This window comes from Cibotium barometz, chromosome 26 (genome assembly GCF_041138505.1).
Source record: "Cibotium barometz isolate CiBa-2024 chromosome 26, ASM4113850v1, whole genome shotgun sequence".
Lineage (NCBI taxonomy): Eukaryota > Viridiplantae > Streptophyta > Polypodiopsida > Cyatheales > Cibotiaceae > Cibotium > Cibotium barometz.
In genome coordinates, this window is record NC_141071.1 from 52,033,797 (window position 1) to 52,043,946 (window position 10,150).

Below are 10,150 nucleotides of genomic sequence, written 5' to 3' on the forward strand. Positions count from 1 at the left end.
CATATCCTCATGCAACAAGGCGGGCTTTGTACTTGTCCACAGTACCATTTGCATGAAACTTGACTTTGAAAATACATTTCACACCAATAACACCACGATGTAAAGGCCGTGGTACCAAATACTAAGTGTTACTCCTCTCAATAGAGGCCATCTCTACTTCCATGGCTTGCCGCCACCACTGCGGCTGTGAAAGAGCCTCCTCTGGACTCTCAGGCTCATCAATCTCCTAGAGAGAACTCATGAGAGCATAATTCACTGTGTGATGAGATGTGGAAGCCCACGATGAATGGTGAGGTCCAGGGGTGGTGGTAGAGATCTGGTTATTGTGCATCATAGACCAGAATCTCTAAAGAGTTGCTAAAACCACCGAGCTAGGCCAACCTTCCTCTCACAGCATGAACAAGAAGATCTAGCTACAGTAAGGACTCATCCAATAATGCTGGAAGTGGTGATGAGGTAAGCACTGTTAAGGGTAATCCCAGAGTCAAAGTAGGACTCGTAGAGGGATTGGGAGCTGCAGAAGCTGATGCAATGGGAAAACGGGTGACTGTAAAGGAGCAGTTGGAGGAGGAGCTCGACGTGGAAGAGGTAAAAGATCACCAGCATCTGTCGGGAATGGATCATCCAAAAAGTCATAAGATGCATCAGGTGGAGAGGAATCAATGCCAAACAAGCTCTCATCAAATCGAGCATCACAAGAAATGATGATGTCATCAACCTCTAGATCCCAGAAGCGGTACCCTTTGGATCTCAGACTGTAGCCTGTGAAGATCATCCTCTGACTTCGGGGCGAGTGTGGTCCTTTTCTTATCTGGGACATGCACATAAGCAACACAGCTGAAAACACGAAGATGAGATACAGAAGGCTTGTGTCCTATAAAGTCCTCCTCCGGAGTCATCCCCTCAATCGCTTTTGTGAGAGAGCGGTTAATGAGATAAACTGAGGTAGCCATAGCTTCACTCCAAAAAGCAGGAGGGAGACCTGCATGTTGCAACAAAGCACGAGCCATCTCTTTGACGGTCCGGTTCTTTCGTTCCACAATTCCATTCTGCTGAGGAGTGTAAGGAACTGTAGTATGTCGGTGAAAGTCCTTCAAGGCAAGGAAGTCATCACATGGTACAAACTCGCCACCATTATCAGTCTAGAGGAATGAAACTCTACCCCCAGACTGATATTCCACCATCGCGATCCAAGTCCTGGAACTGGCAAAAGCATCTAACTTGCGAGCAAGAAAATATACCCAAACTTTGCGAGTGAAATCATCCACAAGTAGAAGAAAATATCGACTCAACCTCCATAGGTCCTGCAAGTTCTACATGTATAAGCTCCAGACTTCGGGTTGCTCGAAGAGTGGCCTCCTCTAGAAATGCATCTCGATGATGCATTTCTAGAAATGCATCTCGATGATGCTTGCCCATCATGCAGGATGAGCAAATGTGTGAGAGAGACCTGAGCTGAGGTAGTCTGCTGACAACCTACTTAGAATGGAACTTTTGTAAGGCAGCAATGGGTACATGACCAAAGCAAGAGTGCCACAAATAAGTATCTACCTTAGAAACCAAAGCCAACATGGGTGAGAAAAGATGATGAATTTGGGAATTAGGGTGAGAGATCTAGGAAGAAAAATTAGTGATCTTGTAGAGACCCTCCATCATGGACTCCATTGGCAACAACCGAGAGAGGCTTCCTGTCGATTACTTCGATGACCTCATCATCAAAGTACACACCAAGTCCCTTCTGTGTATATTGTAAGAAGCTTTGTATATTGAAAACAGATTTTTGAAAATTCATGGTACATGCAGAGCATCATGTAAGGTGGCAGAGGAACCCAAAGAAACATTACCAACACCGGTGAGACAGGAAGTGAAGAGTTGTCGCTTGCTGATATGAACTGAAGAAGAGATAGTCTGGTAGTCCTCCAAGATATGGGCCTGCTTGGTCATGTGGGCAGAAGCACCACTATCACCAACCCATTCCACCGCTTCAGGTGTGACACTAACCTCTTCAGGAGAAGTCATATATCTATGATCATGAGGAATGAATCCTTTGAAGAAGTGGATGAATCTAATTGCCATGTATGCAACTTTGGCAGATCCCTCCTCTGAAACTTTGCCTTTATCTTTGGTGTTGTCCTTGTCAGATGCTTTAGAAGCATCCTAGGCTTTATACTTGGCTTTTGCTGCTCGAGAATCATCATGACGACGAGCAAAGCAGTGAGCCTCAGTATGACCTATCCTACCACAATAATCACATTCATTGCTTTTGTCCTTGGATTCCTTAGAATCCTGTTTATGCTTGCCTTTGCCTTTGTTTTTGTTGTTGTTGCTATTGTTGTTGGAGTTCCCTTTTTCACCTTTTCCTTTGCCCTTGTCAAAGGCAACAAAAGCAAACTCCGATTTGCCTTTTTCGTGAAGCATGCACTTGTCCTGGAGATAACTCATGACTTCCTCAAAAGGGGGGAGAGGATCACGGAAATAAATAGTATTCCTGAAAGAATCAAAGGAAGCAGGCAACTTACCAGGAAGTTTATGTTACCATATTATAGTAGTGATGTGTGTGAACACACTTAGGACCGCCGGGGCACTTTTTCCCTCACTAGGAGGTTTTTTCCCCCGTGCATTGTATATACGCCCATTATCTTCTAGGGCTTGTTATCTTTCATTTTTGGCACTCATAATACACTACAGTGTTGTGCTCAAGCTTCCTCATCTTCTTGAAGTTGTGTGTGCATTCCTGCAACCCTAATTCCAACAATTGGTATCAGAGCAGGCTTCCTCCTCCCGGGCAGCATCACCGGCACCTGCCGCTTCATCTCCTCTGATTGCGACGAGGTTTCACGAGCGTCTGCAGGTTAGTATATGCCGTGTCATTTCGCCCTCCGTTTTTGCATTCCAAGTACTGCGCAGGCAAAATCGTCCTACTGTGCAGATTTTCTGTCAAGATTAAAATCTGCAGGACAGGTGCCCATTCGTCTGTTTTGGGCTGTGCTATATAGCACAGGTCGATTTTATACAGGTTTACCTCTTACAGACAGCATTTACATCTAGTAGTACAGTCATTGGCCATGGCTGACAACAATGATGTATTCCGCATGTTGGCTGCTGAGGATAAGTTGGATGGCACCAACTATCCATTGTGGGCATATATGATGCGACATGTATTGGTAGCAAAGGGGTTATGGAACATTGTGCAGGGTATTGATGCACGTCCTATTGTGGCTGGGAATGCTGCAAACACATCAGAAACAGGTACTGTTGATGATGGTGCAGGCACAAGTGCTGTAGCAGCTGTTCGAGAACCACCACTTTCAGCAGAGCAGATTCGTTGGGATGGTAGAGATGCGCAGGCTCATGCCTTGATTGCGCTGTCTGTCAAACGTACCATTATCCCACATATTCGCTCCTACAGGACTTCTAAGGATGCTTGGGATGTACTTGCCACATTGTATCAGGCAAGAAATGAGGCTCGTGTTGCTTACCTCCGAAAACAGTTGGAGAGTGAGCATATGAACGAAGGTGATTCTATGGATAGCTTTTTGACAAAGATCAAGGATTTCAAAGAGCAGCTCATTTCTGCAGATGAAATCCTGTCAGACAGTTCACTTGTGCAGACTGTTTTGAATGGTCTACCAGATTCTTATCAGGGTTTTGCTTCCACTCTTCGCTTGATGATGAAAGGCAATCCCAATGCCTTATCATTTGAGGAGTTAGTTTCTGTTTTGCTGCAAGAAGACCAGTCAAGGCAAAACAGGAATATTATGCGTGTCGCAGATCAAGCTTTCGTTGCTAGTCAGAGAAGCGGGAAAGTTAAAGCTGGCTTTTCTTCTAGTAAGCAGAAATCTGCAAATGCTGCGCAACCAAAGAAGGAAGACAAAGATGAGAAGAAGGGTGACAAACAGAAGACATTTTGCAAGTACTGTAAGGGAAATGATCATGTCATCAAAGCGTGTCCTAAGCTGGCTGCGAAAGAGGCTAAGAAGAAAGAGGCTGGTATGGCTGTTGCAGATGCCTCTCCTTCTAACAATGAATCTGCTAATGTTGTTCAAGATACAGAATGGGCATTCAATGCGCAGTGCAGTTATGACCCATCTTTGCATGACACATGTATGTCTGCAGTAGATTCAGATGTATGGTACTTTGACAGTGGTGCCACTAAGCATATCACCTCGCAGCGCAGTTTATTCACTTTCCTTGAGTCTGCTCCCACAGGGAATACTGTCACTTGTGCCAATAACTCCTCTTATCCCGTTAAAGGAGTTGGACAGATTGTGCTGAATGTTGCAAATTGCAACACCTTTACACTTTTTGATGCATTGTATGTGCCAGGGATCAAAAAGAATCTGCTGTCAGTCTCCGCATTTGCCAAAACAGGTTTGGTTGTAAAATTTGTGGATGACAGATGTACTGTTCATGATCTCTCTTGTGGTGACATCATTGTAGCATCTGGTTCACTATGTCGAGGGCTGTATAAGCTCAATATGGATGGCAAATGTGTAGAGGATTCAGCATGTGCTATTATGGATACGCAGGCTATTTCAAATGCAAAACTGTGGCATGCACGTTTTGGTCATCTGAATTTTGCAAGTTTGCTGCGCCTGCAGAAATCTGAAATGGTGTCTTCTTTGCCTAAGCTTGAGGCACCTGTCAAGCATGTTTGTGAGGGCTGCATATTGGGTAAAATGCAGCGTGCTTCCTTTCCCAAAGATGGATCAGTGAGAGCTGAACGCAGATTGCAGCTTGTTCACAGTGATGTTTGTGGTCCCATGCAAACTCCATCATTTGGAAACTACCTTTACTCCGTGACTTTCATTGATGATTTTACCAGGCATGCATGGGTATATCCTTTGAAGGCAAAGTCCGAAGTGTTTTTGTGCTTCAAACAGTTTTTGGTTATGGCTGAAAATGTGTCAGAAAGTAAGATGGGCACCCTCCGTTTAGATCGAGGGGGGGAGTATATGTCTTCAGAATTTAATGCATTTCTGGCTGAGCGTGGGATAAAACACCAATGTACAGTGCCGTATACACCACAGCAAAATGGTGTGGCTGAGAGAAAAAACAGGTCTCTCATGGAAATGGCAAGATGTATGGTTAAGAGTCAAAGTCTACCACATGGTTTTTGGCTTGAGGCTGTCATGTGTGCCACTTATGTACTAAACAGGTGTCCCACCAAAGCATTACAGGTTGTCACTCCATATGAGGCTTGGCATGGCCGCAAGCCATCTGTTGGCCATTTACGTGTTTTTGGTTGCCTGGCATATGCATTAGTGCCTGTGCAACATCGCAGAAAATTGGATGACAAAGCTGTCAAATGTATTTTTGTTGGATATAGTGCTGAGAGCAAAGGCTATCGTTTGTATCATCCACAGACAAAGCGCATTTTGGTTAGCCGTGATGTTGTATTTGTGGAAGATGCAGTTCAGCCCTTGGTTTCATGTACTAAGGAGACAGATATCAGCTCACGTGATGTCTATGATACATTGTTGCCTCTTTTCAGTGGTGCACAGTCAAGTGCAATACCTCATGAGGCAGTTTTTCAGCCTATGCAGGTTTTAAATGATGGCACAGATCAGCCTATATCTGATGCAGATGTGCATGATGCACTTGAGGATGAGAGACAAGAGATTGAGGGCTCTAGGAATATGCCTAGATGGCTGGTGCAGACTTTGCGTGACAGCAAGTTGGATGCCCCTTTGTCTAGTCGCACTCGTTCTGGCTCTCATGGTGCCTCTTATGCGTCAGATTGTTATGCATTGGCTGTTTCTAGTATGTGCGATGAAAGTGAGCCTGTTTCATTTGATGAGGCACAAAGTTCAGAAAATTGGATGGCTGCTATGCAAGCAGAATACGATGCTATTATGAAGAATGGTACATGGTCTTTATGTGACTTGCCCCCTGGCAAGAAGGCCATTGGCACTAAGTGGGTATACAAATTGAAGCGTAAGCCTGATGGCACAGTGGATCGCCATAAGGCTAGGCTTGTTGCAAAAGGTTATGCTCAAGAGAAGGGCATTGATTTTGATGAGACTTTTGCTCCCACATGTCGTATGACCACTGTTCGTAGCATCTGTGCATTAGCAGCTCATAATGGTTGGACTGTACATCAGCTGGACATAAAGACTGCGTTCTTAAATGGAGATTTGCATGAGGAGGTGTATGTATCGCAGCCTCGTGGTTTTGTTCAAAGAGGGCAGGAAAACAAAGTGTGCAGGTTAAAAAAGGCTTTATATGGTTTAAAGCAAGCTCCACGAGCTTGGTATGAAAAAATACATGCATATTTGACTGCACATGGGTTTCAGAATAGTCCAACAGAAAGCACTTTGTATGTTAAACGTGTGGATGGTGTACATCTAATCATTGCTCTCTATGTCGATGACATGCTGCTCACAGGACCAAATGAGAGTCATATTGCTGATTTTAAGGCTGATTTGAATGCCTCTTTTGAGATGTCAGATTTGGGGCATTTGCATCATTATTTGGGGATACAATTTAAGCAGTGTGATGGAGGTATTGCTTTGTGTCAGACAAAGTATATTGAAACATTGTTGCGGAGATTTGGCCTTGAAGACTGCAAGCCTATTGCTACTCCAATGGAGACAGGTTTGAAGTTGAGTCTTCATGATGCTGGAGATCACTTTGATGTCACACTCTATCAGACAGCTGTTGGTTGCCTCATTTATGTATGCATTACGAGGCCAGACATTCAGTTTGCAGTCTCACAGGTGAGCAGATTTATGCATAGCCCAGGCATTAAGCATTGGCAGGCAGTGAAGCGTATCTTTCGCTATTTGAGTGGTACTCGGCATCTTGGGTTGTTTTATCCCAAGGGGGGATCATTGCCGCCAGATTTACATGTTTTTTCAGATTCTGACTGGGCTGGTTGTTATGACACACGCGTGTCCACGAGTGGTTTTTGCTTCATGCTTGGAAGCTCATGCATATCATGGTTGAGCAAGAAGCAGCCTACTGTGGCCACTTCTAGTTGTGAAGCTGAGTACAGGGCAGCTTTCACAGCTACGGTTGAGTGTGTGTGGCTCAGACGCCTTATGGCTGATTTGGGTGTTGGGCAGCCATCTGCCACCACCATCTTCACTGACAGTCAGAGCGCATTGGCAGTTGCGCGGAACCCAGTGTTCCATGCTCGTACGAAGCACATTGAGGTGCACTACCATTATGTCAGGGAGAGACTCTCTGCAGGAGAGATCAGTTTGGCTTATGTGCCAACACAGGATAACCTTGCAGACCTTTTCACAAAGGCTCTGCCTCGTGAGAAGTTCGAAGCTTTTCGCAAAGCTTTGGGCTTACTCCCTTTTGTGGATTCGTCCACATAGCTAGACACTTCCCTATACATGAGTGCTAGCTCTTGTTCACCGCATCACTCCAGGGGGGATTTGTTACCATATTATAGTAGTGATGTGTGTGAACACACTTAGGACCGCCGGGGCACTTTTTCCCTCACTAGGAGGTTTTTTCCCCCGTGCATTGTATATACGCCCATTATCTTCTAGGACTTGTTATCTTTCATTTTTGGCACTCATAATACACTACAGTGTTGTGCTCAAGCTTCCTCATCTTCTTGAAGTTGTGTGTGCATTCCTGCAACCCTAATTCCAACAGTTTATGGATGGGATTGGTGATGGTGCTCCCATACTCCTCAAGTTGCAGCTTGATACGAGAAAACTCTCCAATCTTCTCAATCAGGTTATCTGACTCAGTGATGGTGAGCTTCTCCAGATTTGACTCCAGTTTGGCAATCTTCATTGTCGAAACTCTCCCATACCTCCTCTGGATCTCTGTCCACATTTGATGAGCATTACTCCGGGAGGAGACAAATTGTGCATGTATGGATGGAGTCATGCAATGGATGATGATAAGACGTACCCGAGCATCCAATATGGTTCTCAAAATAGGGTCCACCAAGTGAGGTGTGGAGATAGCCATCCACACACCGTCTCCTTCCAGCAAAAAACAACTGAGTGTAGAAAGACTAAGTATGATAATTGGTTGCGGTAAGCTTCATGGAGCCACTGACTTGGGGGAGGATTGTAGGATGGTATGTGGGTAGGGGTGGGAGAAAGACCTGGATGAGAGAAACTCATAGAGGAAAGATTGGGAATAGGAACCACTTGTGGAGCAGCGGGAGCAGGGGATCTAGGCTGTGATGGTGCTGGAGAATCAATAGGAGAAGGAGCAGCAGTAGGGAAATAGTTTGTGCTCTCGCAACAACTCGAACACTAGACGCAAATGCTCTATGTGTTCTTTTCGTGTCTTACTGTACACAAGAATATCATCTAGGAAAACTACTACGAATTTTCCCAGATATGGACGTAAAATACTGTCCATCAGCGTCATAAACGTCATTGGAGCATTGGTTAGCCCAAATGGCATAACCAAAAACTCAAAATGCCCGAAACGGGTTCTAAATGCTATCTTCGCAACATCTTGTGCTTTAATTCTAACCTGATGATACCCTAATCTCAGGTCTACTTTTGTAAAGTATCTCGATCCATAGAGTTGATCAAACAACTCATCCATGCCTGGCATCGGATACGTGTTCTTAATCGTTATCTGATTAAGAGCCCTATAGTCTATGCACATCTGCATAGATCCATCTTTCTTCTTTACTACCAGAAGAATAGGGGATGCCCACGGACTTGAACTAGGTCGAATGAAGCCTTTGTTCAAATATTCCGTCAATTGTTTTTCCACCTCCTATGCCTCAGAGTGGCTTAATCTATAAGCAGGTTTGCTTAGAGGTTGCTAGACTAGGGCCCGAGCCATACAGCCACTCCCTGCCTAGATATACATCTGCTCTGGCTAAGTGCATGACCTGAAAGTCAAGCGGAGCCTCGTAGTCCTGCATAGATAATGGGATCCTCAACCATTTTGTCATATCCGTTGGGCTAGGCCAATAGTATACTCATGATCATTCCGAGTCTCAGTCAACCCCAACTTCTTGACTAACGAGTAGTTCAAGAAGTTGTGGCTAGCTCCATCATCAATAAAAACTGTGACTCTACAGCCACCTATGGTGCCATACATGTGCACCATGTCATGCGGACCTACAGTAGGCTGCCACATCTCACTGGTGTCACTGAACAAGTGTGATGCTCATCACAATGACACACTGTCACCTCTCTGAACTGTGAGGAACTGAGAGGGAGTGTCTGCATTGTATGCAACTGCCTAGAGGATTTACCATCTTTTTTGGGCTCGTTGCCACTCGTGCTGGCTTTAAGCTTTGGACATAGCCTTCGTGTGCCCTACATCATTGCAATTAAAGCAGCGATTTTCCTTTCGCGCTTTAATATACTGCTCTTTCTTTTGGATTTTGCTGTCTCTTTTCTTCTTGGATGGTCACGGTTTTTTAGACCAATGACCACCCTGTCCTTCCTGGTCCATCCTATCCCCCTGCTTATCACTGCCAAAACCTTTTCTTTTAAGTTCTGACCTCCTCTTCTCACTACCCTCGGCCCTGTTAGAACCACCACGCGCACTACGGGGCTTGATATCATCAAATATCTGCGCATACTTAATTGCCTTTGCTAAGTCTTTAGGCTGTAAGGACTCTACGTACTCAAGGTAATCATCTTTGAGGCCTCTTTTAAAGCCTCGCAATGTTTGGAATGCATCGATCCCCTTTAGCTTGAGTACTATCTCCCTATAGTCTGAGATATACTAAGTCAGGGATTTGTTCTCCATCGAGCACTTGTCCCATAACTCCTAGCTTCTCTCTGCCTCATTAAGAGGTAAAAACTCTTTTTGAAACATCGTTTCAAACTTCGTCCAAGTGGCAGGACGAGTTGTCAAACTCATCCCCACCACTTGTACGCTTTGCCGGTTAATGAGAGGCTAGCCTCTACAGGCTGTATCCGGCTAGGTTGTTGTCTCGCAGCGCGTGCAAGTCTGACCACTTCGCTAGAAACATGTTGACCGAGTCCTTGTTTCTCTCCTTCTTCTCGCCACCAAAACTAGGCGGCTTCAAGTCTTTCAATAACAACGAAGCTGTCTCTTACGGATGGCCCCGCAGCATCGACCTGTACTCCTACAACCACTGGTGAGGCTACGCTCACCCATGCCATAGGAGCTCGGCTACCACGAGGAGTTGGAGTACTAGACGAGGCGGCTGTCAGTGCATCTAACCGTGTGGGGA